Source organism: Sminthopsis crassicaudata, chromosome 4 (genome assembly GCF_048593235.1).
Source record: "Sminthopsis crassicaudata isolate SCR6 chromosome 4, ASM4859323v1, whole genome shotgun sequence".
NCBI lineage: Eukaryota > Metazoa > Chordata > Mammalia > Dasyuromorphia > Dasyuridae > Sminthopsis > Sminthopsis crassicaudata.
In genome coordinates, this window is record NC_133620.1 from 436319142 (window position 1) to 436331499 (window position 12358).

The 12358-nt window shown below is 37.8% G+C and overlaps 1 protein-coding gene across 12 annotated transcripts in view; it reads right to left on the reverse strand.

Annotated features, from left to right (window-relative positions):
* The window catches only part of VTCN1 (V-set domain containing T cell activation inhibitor 1), an 80852-nt gene that overhangs the window by 23534 nt on the left and 44960 nt on the right, over positions 1–12358 (reverse strand). The window lies entirely within an intron of this gene.

Below are 12358 nucleotides of genomic sequence, written 5' to 3' on the forward strand. Positions count from 1 at the left end.
GATTCTGAGGAGAAAGTCTGGACTGACAGTATGGCTAAGGGCAAGCCTGGGGAATTCATGTTTATCTTCTCTAAAATTATGGCAGTGCTGCCTTTCTCCTAGGGTAGTTGTGAAGGCTCATTGTGGTAGAATCTCACATGGGTGTGGGACTTTAAGGTTCAAGGCATCTTACACCCAGGACTTCTTTTTGTCCTCCCAACAGCCCTGTGAGGCAGACACTATCACCATCTATCTCCATTTCTGCACACGGAAAGTGAGAGTCAGAGAAGCTGAGGAATTGGCCTAGGAGCAGCCAGCTAGGGAAAGACAAGAGGGGTAGTTTTATTTCCTGACGGGGAGTGCAGTTTTAAATCGAGATAATACATATAAAATGCTCTGTAAACCTTGAGACACGCTATAGGCTCTATATGTATGGCATCTGGGCATGAAGAAACATAAAGCAGCAGGATAGAGGATGGCCCCAATCTTCTGATTCTCTCTCTCCCTCTCCCCCCCTCTCTCTCCCCCTCGCCCTCTCCCTCTTCCTGTCTCTCGGTCACTTTGTCTCTCTGTCTCTCTCTTTCTCTCTCTCGATACATACATACATACATACATATATATATACACACACACACACACACACACACACATATATATATATATGTTAGCTATGATTTTGGTAATGATGCCATATGCTGATGTATGGAGTGGGGGTTAGATCAGCAATATCGTTTTTAAGGCTGCCTTCCTTTCCTCCTTCCTTTTTTCCCTTTCTCTTTTTCCCTGCCTTTCTTCTTTTATTTATTCCCTCCTTTTCCTTCTCTCCTTTTCTTTCTTTATTCTTTCTTTTTCTCTTCCTTCTTCATTCATTCCTTTTCCTCCCTCCCTCCCTCCTTTCCTTCCTTCCTTCCTTCCTTCCTTCCTTCCTTCCTTCCTTCCTTCCTTCCTTCCTTCCTTCCCTCCTTTTTCTCTTTTCCTTCCTTCCTTCCTTCCTTCCTTCCTTCCTTCCTTCCTTCCTTCCTTCCTTCCTTCCTTCCTTCCTTCCTTCCTTCCTTCCTTCCTTTTTTCCTTTCCCACAGCAAAAAGATGTTTAAGTATGGATGAGGTTCCACTGTGCTAGTCTTCCACATCACAATGGCTATTCATTATAGGAGGGAACCTACCTTGACAGGCAGCAGCCTCCTATCATTTCAAGACCTTGGGATATGGCATCTCATATGCTTGAATATTTCTACTAGTTAGGCATTGCTTGGCGTAGTGTACACAATTAAAGCCCTACAACAGAACTTTTTTTCCTCTGTGGGATACCTCAGCAGATTACCTCTGCTCATTCCCTACCTGGGTATTAGGAGATCGCACCCAAAGCTTTGTAGACCATGAAATCCTGACTTTCGAGGAGTCAATAATGCAACTATAAAGGAGAGAGAAGGTTGATTCTCCAATGGGATGTCCCCATTTGAATGGCAGTAGCTCTGAATGGGGCTCCCTGACCTGTAACATTCTGAAAAAGACCCAGACTAACGATGGTACATTTGGGTAACAGTGCTGAAAATCTTGGCCTTAAACCCATACATAAGAAATTCTGCATTTGGGGATTTGGAGGTCATTATTATATAATTCAATTCCTAATTCAATTTGCAGCCCCAAACTCAAACCCAAGATGTAACTCTGAAGTCCCTTCTACTCTAGATCTTATGCTTGGAATATTTTTCTAATTGACTAGTATCTTCACATGCCAGATTGGAACATGTAGAACCCTTAAGGGTTCTAGCTCCCATTGTCTATCTCAGAATTAAATCCAGTAGCCCTGATTTCCTCGGGATCATTCAGGACTAGCCTGTAAAGTTCTGGGCGGGTTTCCGGATGCTATTGTGGATTCTGCATCCTCTCTCAGGAAGCCTAGGTAGTGAGCAGGGAGCTGCAGCTTCAATATCCTTTCTTTACTAAATTAATTTGTCCCCTATCAATAAACCCCATAATTAGATCAAGTGAGTATAATATGGCTCTGTCTTTGTATAATGAATTGCATGACTGGACTAGTGAACCTACTTATCCATCCCTTACCCTATTACAGGATCAAGACATTTGCCTAATATCTATCCCTTGGTGCCAGTCCTTTCCATCTGTTAACAAGCTCCTTAGTTATTCTAAGATCACCTGATGTTTGTTTTGAATTGATATTCCCTTGAGAGACAACTTGGTCTAATTAAGAACCATGGAAAAGAGGTATCAATAATGAAAGCAGCTGAACACAACCTCACGTGGCTATTCTCTGCTGCATATGGAGACACCAGGGCGATGGGGATGATTCAAAGAAGAAAAGCTGCTTTCCCTTTTCTCCTCCATTGATTGACTTATTTTTCCTATTAAAAAAGCTTGAATTAGGCACTAGCCCACATCTTCCTTTGCTACTCTCCAAACTACTCTTCCTCCAAAATTGCCTGCTCGAATTCATTTAGGTCTCTTTGCCCCATTTCTGCTCCTCTTTAGACCATCTGGTTGCCCCCATCCTGGTGAGTCCGTCTCCCCAGCAGCTCTTGTATCTGCTGTCATGGCCATCCCACTAGTTCAGGTAGTTTTGTCCTAAGTATTGTAATAGTATTCCCACTGGGCTTCCTCCTCCCGATCTTTATAGACTAAATGTTGTACAACTACTGAAGCACACTTGGATTACTTTTTAGTTCAAATTCTGGGTTTTTAAACAGAGTTATTGTCATTAAATTTCATGTCATTAGATCAAGCTCGCTGGCTTGATTTTGTTTTGTAAATTGGGGGAATCTTGAGATTCTCATTCTATCATCCAAAATATTGACTTCACCCCAATTTTTTTTATCCCTCCAAAAAACTTTGTTCATCTTCAAATTAGGCAATGATATAACATCTTCAAATCATTGATATTAAACATGATGGGATCAAGGGCAAAGCTCTTGTGGTTACTACTAGAAGCATTCTTCAAGGTAAATAATTCATTCTCTTCATTTGATGATTCCATCAGTCATGAATCTACATTTATGTACTATATATAATCCATCCCCTTATTTCATCATATTTTTTAAAGGGAGATTGTCCAGAATCCAAGCAGAGTCAATGTCCCTGACATAAGAGACAGCTCTCTGAGGGGAAAAGCTGTGGGAGATGAGCCTTCACTTCTGTGAGATCTATCTCTTCCCTTTGTGTTGTAGTCTTTCCCAGTTGAGAATGTCACAACAAGCAAGTTTTCCTGGCTCCTTCCTGGTTATTCAGTGAAGTCTGGTTTGAACCAATAGAGCATCTTTTTGTCTATCTCAGATCACAACAGCCCAAACACACTTTTTCCAGGATGATTTTTCCCTTCAGGTTCTATTTTTAAAACCCTATTTACTAGTTTATTATACCTTCATCAATTCAGCTGAGATCAACTAATATTAAGAGTCTGCTTTATGCATGTAGACTACCTAGTACTGTTCTAGGTGTTAGGGAATATAGAACTAAAGAATGAAGCATTGGGCATCCCATGCCTAAGAAGCTTGACATCCTATCAGGAAAGTGTATACATAAATACATAATTAATCATGCATTTTCATAAAGGAAACAGCACTAACATTTTTTTTTTTTTTTTGGAGGCTGGGGTTGAGTGACTTGTCCAGAGTCACACCGCTAGGAAGTGTTAAGTGTCTGAGATCAGATTTGAACTCGGGTCCTCCTGACTTCAGGGCTGGTGCTCTATCCACTGAGCCAGCTCGCTGCCCGCCAGCACTAACATTTGAAGAGATCAGAAAAGGCTTCAGTTAGGAGGTGTATGCTTAGGAGGGGATGGTGAGGAGGGATGGAGGCAATTTGTGCAAAGGCATATTATAGTTATTAACATATATACATATATGTATATATAAGTAACATACACACATATATATGTATATATACATATATGTATGTATATATATATACATATATATATATATATATATATATATATATATATATATATATATATATATATATATATATATGCTTTAAGTTTTGCAAACCACTTTACACATACTTTACACTTAGCCCTTGCAACAATCCTTTGAGGTTTTGCTATCCCCAGTTTATGAATTAGATGAAGAGAAGTTAATTGATTGTCCAACGTCACATAGCTAGTATCTGAGACAGCATGCAAACCTGGGTTTTTCTGACTCATAAGTACAATACTTTATTTTATACTTTACATCCCCTAGGTGCCTAGATGGCATGCATAATTGAAAGAATTGCTAATAATAAACCTGTTTGAAGTATAAAGTCACTGATCCAATAAACATCATGGAGGATCATTCCAAATCCCTGGCAGAAATACACATAAGATATTTTTACAGCATTCCCCTAATCTATTAATCCTGTCACTGGAAAATTAAATTAGTGTTCCATGACATGTTCTTAGTAAACTTACACTGTCTTCTAGATATCACTTTCTAAATCCTGATAAACTGTCAAATAATCCGTTCTAGAAATTTGCCTGGGATTGACAATAAAGCTCACAGACCGAGAGATGGTGGATGTAGAAGTGGGCTAAACCATGCAGTCCAGCCCTCAAGGCCCAACAGAGTCAATCAGATAAGCAATTCAAACGGTCCATTTCAGATGCACAAACATCTGGGTCTCAAGCCCACCTCTTGCACCCTGGATATTCCATTCCCCAAGAAACACAAATTGTTCATTTTACTCCAGCTTACCCACTGTAAACCATTTCCCCATTTCTATTTTATGCTCTTCCCTGGATTGTATCTTATAGATCCCTCTCAGGGGGTACTTTCAGGTTACATGATCTTGTTTCCCTCCACATCTCCCAGGTGCTTTCTGTGGCTCATCATCTTGTCCCTTTCACCATAAATCAGAACATTTACTCATCTCCAGGTTTCAGACCTCTACTCTTTACCACAACTGATCAAACACCATTATTTCCTTGGTGATTTCATTAGGGAATCTCCTTTACTAGAGATGATAGGTGTTCTTTTATTATCTCCTATCAATTTTGATTCTCAGGCGAGAGGGAATGTAGGCAGAGATTATGTGTGTAAAGTGTTTCTCAAACCTTAGAGCACCATATAAATGCCATCTACCATTAGCCTCCTCATCATTATCACTAACTATATTTTTATCTGCCTTAAAAATTGTGCTTGGAGAGTTCTAGTTTTCTGGATTTTTTTAATGATTGAAATAAGCAGAGCAAAATAAGCAGAATTAAGAAAATAATATGCATAGTGACTACAACAATGTCAACAGAAAGTTCCCCAAACTCCAAAACTTAATGCTAATTATGAGGACCAAGCTTGATCTTGGAGAAGAGTTGAGAACATATACACCGTTCTTTTGCAGATATGGAGGACTATGGGTAGGGAACATTACAAATACTGACAGAAATGACTGATGTGTTGTTGGCTAGTTTTGCTGAAATCCCTTTTCCCCTTCTTTTAAAATCTCTGTTAATAGGGGATAATGTAGATGGGAGAAAGAGAGATATCTATTTAGAAATAAAATTCATTTAAAAACAAAAGGCAACAATAAAAATTGAGTTTTTTTTTTTAAATGAGTGCTTTTTGTACATGCTTGATGCTGGATAGAATGCTGAACACACCATTATTTGTCTTTCTATTATGTTTATAGTTGCATCTTTCCTCATTATTTTTGTCTATTTTTCGTAAACTTGTCATAACTAAGAATTGTCAGAATCCTGCAAGTTCAGCTGTTTAATCTCTATATATACATAGAGAAGTAGATTTAAAAATAAATGTACATCATATGATTGGTTATTAAATTTAATATATTGGAAAACACTCTCTTAAAAGGGACAGAAAGACAAAGAAAGCTCCTCTAAGCCCTCCGCTAAACTGGATGGACAACAGCGTGAGCTGCCCAGAAAAAAGGAGCCAGCGCCACATGGAGATGGGCAACAGGGTCAGCCGTCTTTGCTCTTGGATGCTCTTTACCCAGAGTATTTTTATGAATTATGGGAACTCTGGGTAGAAGAAGGCCAACATTAAGGGGGTTTCCAAAGATTCAGGTGTGACTCCTTTCTGTGTTTATTATTTTTAACCATTTTGAGCTGTTCTCTGTTTGCTGTTGTCATCAACCTGAATGGTTACCTGAATGCAGCTAAGAGCTCCAGTTGGCATTAAATAATCTGAGCTGATATTTAAGTTGCCAGAGTTTCCCTGGGTATAAGAAATTTCCAAAAATTGTACTGGGGCCTTCAAAAGGAATATTAGGATTATATGTGTGTGTATGTGCATATACATAACTATAAATACGCAGTTAAGAGAAGCATTTTATGATTATTTTATATAAACAATTAAACACTCATAGAACAGTATTCTCTTGGTAAATTATTTAAACTCTTTAAAGAGCTTTATTCTATTTTATTTCTGTGTAGCCATTTACTTTATTTTTGTTAGCAGCTCTATTGTTCTCATTTTCTCTAAACCTTTTTAAAAATTGAGTGTTTTTTATGTTTTCTTGATGCTATTTTAATAACAATAGCCAGCATTTATATAATATTTGAAGCACTCTACAGATATAATCTAATTTGATCCTCATAATAACCCTGGGTAATAGATATTATTATTATTATTATTATTATTATTATTATTATTATTATTATTATTATTATTATTATTATTATTCCCACTTACAGATGAGGAAACTGAGGTAGAGAGTTTAAGTAACCTATTCAGGGTCATTAGGTCTAGTAGGGATCTGAGGCGAAATTTGAATTCAGGTGTTTCTGACTCCACATCTAATATTCTATCCACTGTGCTACCTGCCATTTATATACAGACATACATGCATATCAATCACACACACACATATATATACACATATGAATATATAATACATATACACATGTATATATACATTTATACATATACTTATATATGTAAAGGGACAGTGCTATAGGGAGCATGAAGTACAGAATACCTAGAAACTCTCTTTGTTTTACCCTAAGGCTGATGATTTCTTTTCTCATCTTTTTTTTCCAAAGCTGGCCTGAGCGAAGAGTTACTAGGTTTCAGAATTGAATAGAATGAAGAGAGTAGGATGAATTGCCTTTGGAAAATTGTACTCTACTTGCCAATGACCCCAAGCTTCTCTCTGAACAAAAAACTACTACTTAAAAATATTCTGCATTTAGTAATGAAAGAGGGCATTCTGTATTTTAAAAAGCCTAAATTTTTGGCACCAATATTCTTATGATGACCCTGTGTTTTTATGAATCATAAAATGTGGCAGTCTCTAATGTGCAGGTCACGTAGAAGACAAAGGAGAGACAAATAGTAGTCATAAGTAGACTTTAATGTAAAATCAGTGGCCTCTTGAATGCAAGAAGTAGTGGGAAAGAGAGCATCCAAGAGATGTATAATCAGAAAAGATAGTTATTGGTCACGTCGCTGGAGCACCAGATAGGCAACGTGCTATACCACATCCCTGATATGTGATTTCTTTGGGGGACATGTCTAGTGATGGTATTGCTGGAATAAAGGATATTCACAATGGCTTTAGGACTATAGTTGTAGTTGAGCCATAGGAAATGAGAAAGAAGGATGGATTCAGAAAATCTGGGGAGGATTTATATGAAATCAGGAAAGGAACAGACTCAGAAGATCTCTACAATGACTACAGCATTGCAAAAGAATATAGTTTTGAAAGACTAGAGAACTGATGAATGCAATGTACATCCTTGATTCCAAAGGACTGCGGATGAAACCCTCTTGAAAGAGAGAGGACAGAAGGAGACATATGTTTTAGGACATGGCCAGGGGAGGAATTTGTTTTAGATGTCTGTATTTTTTTTTCTAAAAAAGTTTTCTTTATTTTTTTTATAAGGGAAATGGAGTAGATATATTATACTATCTTTTTTTTTTCAGCATATTGTAAAAGTTTTTTTCTTTTTTATTAATTTTTATAATTATAACATTTTCTTTGACAGTACATATGCATAGGTAAATTTTTTTTAACAACATCATCCCTTGTACTCCCTTCTGTTCCAAGTTTTTCCCCTCCTTCCCTCCACCCCCTCCCCTAGATGGCAGGCAGTCCCATACATATTAAATATCTTATAGTATCCTAGGTACAATATATATGTGCAGAACCGAATTTTGTTGTTGTTGCTGTTGCAAAGGAAGGATTGTATTCGGAAGGTATATTATACTATCTTGAGATAATGGCAGAAAGGTACTATGTGACTCTAAGTTACTATTCAGCCAATTGGGTTACTATAAGTCTGTAGAGAAAATCTCTCCATAGGTTTGTGTGATGTGAGAGATTCCGCTTCCACAGAAAGAATAGTGAAACAAAAGGAAAATTATTTCATAGGATCATAGATCTAGAATTAAAAGAAACTTCCGAGAATACCTAGTAAAATCTCATTTTTCAGAAAAACAAAACAAAATAAAAATGAGGGTCCACTCAGGTTAAATGACCTTCCAAGGTCATCAGATGGCAAGTGCTAGAAAGATTTTTGAACCCTGGTCCTCTTGCTCTAGAACTGGTACTCTTTTTATTATTCCATATTTATTTAGTAGTTCCCTAGGTTTTGCTGCTTTGCCCTAGTAGACCAGAAAGGGAGAATCAAGCTGAAAATTCCCATTTGTGAAATGTAAATTGATGTCTTTTATCAAGCAGACTTTGTGCATGATAGTTAATCTATTTTATTCTTAAACTTGTTCTATTTATAACCCTCCCCTTGATTGCCTATAAAGCACACATTAATATCCCATCTTCACTGTTCATATTGTTTTGGAAAGGTAGACAAAGCAAGACAAAAGTCAATACAAGGTTGATTACTAGGCCTCCCTAATCATACATGTCTTTCCCTTTCTTCATCACTTTTATTGGCAAAGGGAAATGGTATATGAAGTTTTCTCCTCAGAAATCATTTCTTAGTAACCAGCACACATCAAATATTTTGTAAGCAAAGCAAGTAAACTCAGTGTAAGATATAAACTGAAGTCTTTTGCTTAAAACTCCCCCACCAACTAATATATCAAATGGAAGAGCATTTGTTAAGCCCCTACCACAGGGCCTGACATCTAGTGATGTTTAATAAATACTTGTTTGCTTCCCATCCCTCTCCCCTTGACTTGCTCAGAGTCCATGATATTAGGAAGTTTGAATTAAAACCAATCTAAAATATGATTTTATAAAACAAGATCATTAGTTTCATGGAGTTTGATAAATGGAACAGTATAATTTGTTTTTAGGATGCCTTGTCCTTGATGACCTGTTAGTCCAGTAATCTGTTTTCTCCTTGTTGTTCATAATAACCTTTCTACTCATTAGCTGAAGAATTGAAATTATCAGTAAATTAATCCAGGTGTGTGTGTGTGTGTGTGTGAGAGAGAGAGAGAGAGAGAGAGAGAGGAGAGGATGAGAGAGAGAGATAGAGAGAGAGAGAGAGAGAGAGAGAGAGAGAGAGAGAGAGAAGAGAGAGAGAGAGAGAGAGAGAGAGGAGAGAGAGAGAGAGAGAGAGAGAGAGAGAGAGAGAGAGAGAGAGAGGAGAGAGAGGAGAGAGAGAGAGAGAGAGAGAGAGAGAGAGGAGAGAGAGAGAGAGAGAGAGAGAGAGAGGAGAGTAGAGGGAGAGGGAGAGGGAGAGGGAGAGAGAGAGAGAGAGAGAGGGAAAGAGAGAAGGGTGGGGGGAAGAGAAAGGAGAGAGAGAATCAGAGGGTGGAAATATCATCCTCATTATGGTCCTCAGAAACCACTATTTCTGCCCCTTTTATGGATGGCACTGTTCTTATTAGTCTCTTAGTATGATCTATGTAGATTTATTAAACATAATCTCTTCTCAGCTCCCATGAGTTTCCACCAGGAAAACTTCCTTCTTCCCTCTATGTCATATTTCAATTGAGTCACACCAGTGTGGATTAATGGTATGCTTTATTAATAACATAGAAACAAAGATGAATGAGATCAAGCATCATAAAATATGATAGGAACTAAGAGTTTGCAGTTCCCCTGAGAGTTGCACTAGCCCCCAAATTCCAGACACAACAATTTGATTGCTTCAGTTCAGAGCTCTTCTTCCTCCTGTTTCTAGGAAGAAGGAACCTTCCTCACTTGTGAGGTTCTGAATGTTTGGGGACCATAGATCCTCCACCTCTCCTGATTCTGCTGTTTTCAGGTCATGGCTTTCTATATCACCAAGTCAAGAGGATGTGGGTCCCACAAACATCAGGACTCACCCCACTCTCTCAGATCTACCCAGCAGCCAGGGCCCAGTTTCCTCTCTTTCAGAGAAGACATCTGATTGCATCCTGCATCATTTCTTCCTTGGGACTAATCCACCTCTCCACTATCTCCTCTCAGCAGCGCTGCCATTCCCCAGTGCCTCCCCAGGAGATAGGGCTCTTTTCTGAACTTTTTAAGAAACCTTATAATGAGACATGGAAATGATGCTCATGAGCTTGGAGCATAGATACAACTCCTGTACCTAGATTGCTTCCATGATGCTTACGAACATGGACAGATTTTTTTTAAACAAAATAAATTTAAACCATTAACTCTTCCATCCTAGAATCAAGAATATTGTTGGAAGGTTCTCTGTGGTCATCTACACACACACAAAAAAAAAACAACCTCTGATAAGTTGTCCCCCAACCTCTGTTTAAAAAGCTCTTAAAGAAGGTGAACTCATCACTTCCATACTTTCTCAGTGCCCTTAACAGCTCTCCAAGATCATAAATTATAGACAACTTTTCTGATATGCATTGTGAAGGGGGTTTCCCCTACGCTAACCTATTACAGTTCCTAGTATAGCATTTTATACTCAGCATCTTGAAATGTTAAATTGAATTCAAACAGTTGTTAAGGGGCTATAATGTGCAAGAGAGATAATATAGGATAAAGGGAAGGAAAGGCCTTACTCAGGCAAAAAGATCTGGGTTTGAGAGAAATGATTTTTTTCTCCATTTTATTAATAACTAATTATCGAATCAGGATCAAGGTTTTTCCCCTTTTCTGCTTCTTCATCCAGAAGCCAACCAGTGTGGGAAATCTTGTAAAAGATTTACTGAAACTAAATTTTAATCAGACAGTAAGAGAAATTCTAAGTTTAGGGCAATGGGAGAATTCTAGATCATTGTGTTATTCAGATGTGAGAAAATATGGGTTCTCCTTTTTAATCAGATAGCTGATATGGAAATTGATACCTCTTTGAGCAAGACTTGAGTGATCCCCTCTCAAGACTCGCTTTGGAATATAACCTACTCAAACAAGAGAGCATGGCACACAGCAACAACAAGATTACATGATGGTCAACTGGGATGGACTTGCTCTTTTTTTTTTTAACAATGAGGTGATTCAAGATAATCACAATAGATTTATGATGGAAAGTGCCATCTGCATCCAGAGAGGGGGACTGTGGGGGACTGAATGCAGATCACAACATAGTATTTTTATTTCTTTTTTATTGTTTGCTTGCTTGCTTTCCCCCATCATTTCCCTCTTTTATTCTATTTTTTTCTTGTGCAGCTTGATACATGTAGAAGTATGTTTAGAATACTTGCACATATTTCATTCTCTACTGGATGACTTACTCTCTGGGGTGGGGGGAAAGGAGAGGAGGGAGGGAGAAAAATTTGGAACAAGGTTTTGCAAGGGTGAAAACTATATTTGGTGTATTTTGAAAAATAAAAAGCTATTAGTATTAAAAAGGGAATATAACCTACTCATTATAATTATAATACTCTCATTATAATACTCATTCTCTCATTAATTGTTAACCATCAGAGTTGATTGCTACTTGTCCTTCCAAGGGACATAGGAATTATGAGCTCCTCACTTTGAGGGTCTTTGGCATTCGAGAATGTTACTGACCTATTTTATTAAAATACTAGCATTATTAATAAAATGACTAATTACCCAGCACCTGTGTCTCTAGAACTCTTCACATGCCACAGGTTCAAATCCCCCTTCTGAGTGGGCAAGTTTCTTAATTTCTCAGTGCCCTTAATATCTCTCCAAGGCCCATAAATTACAGATGAGTTTCTGATATGCATTATGAAGGGGGTTCCACATTGGGAGTTTTCATAAAAATTCAATTATAATTCTGTAAGAGGCATTGGAGAAAAAAAAAAGATTCCTTTCTTGAGACGGTTGTAGTGAATAGTTGTAACAGAACTTTGACCAGGAAGAAGTACCAAAGTGCATAACTTCTCCATTTTGTTTTAGTTGCAGAGGGCATCATTCCTGCCTTTCAGTGATATAGTTCTCCTCCCTCCTTCCTCCTCCCTTTGCACTATCTGATAAGGACCAGCAGGAAGAGCACTTTGTCCTGCTTTACTGGATCTACTCAAATTTCTCTCACCTCTTATTCTATCTCAAACCATTCCTGAAGATCACACATTAAATAGAGGAAAAAAGTCAGGGC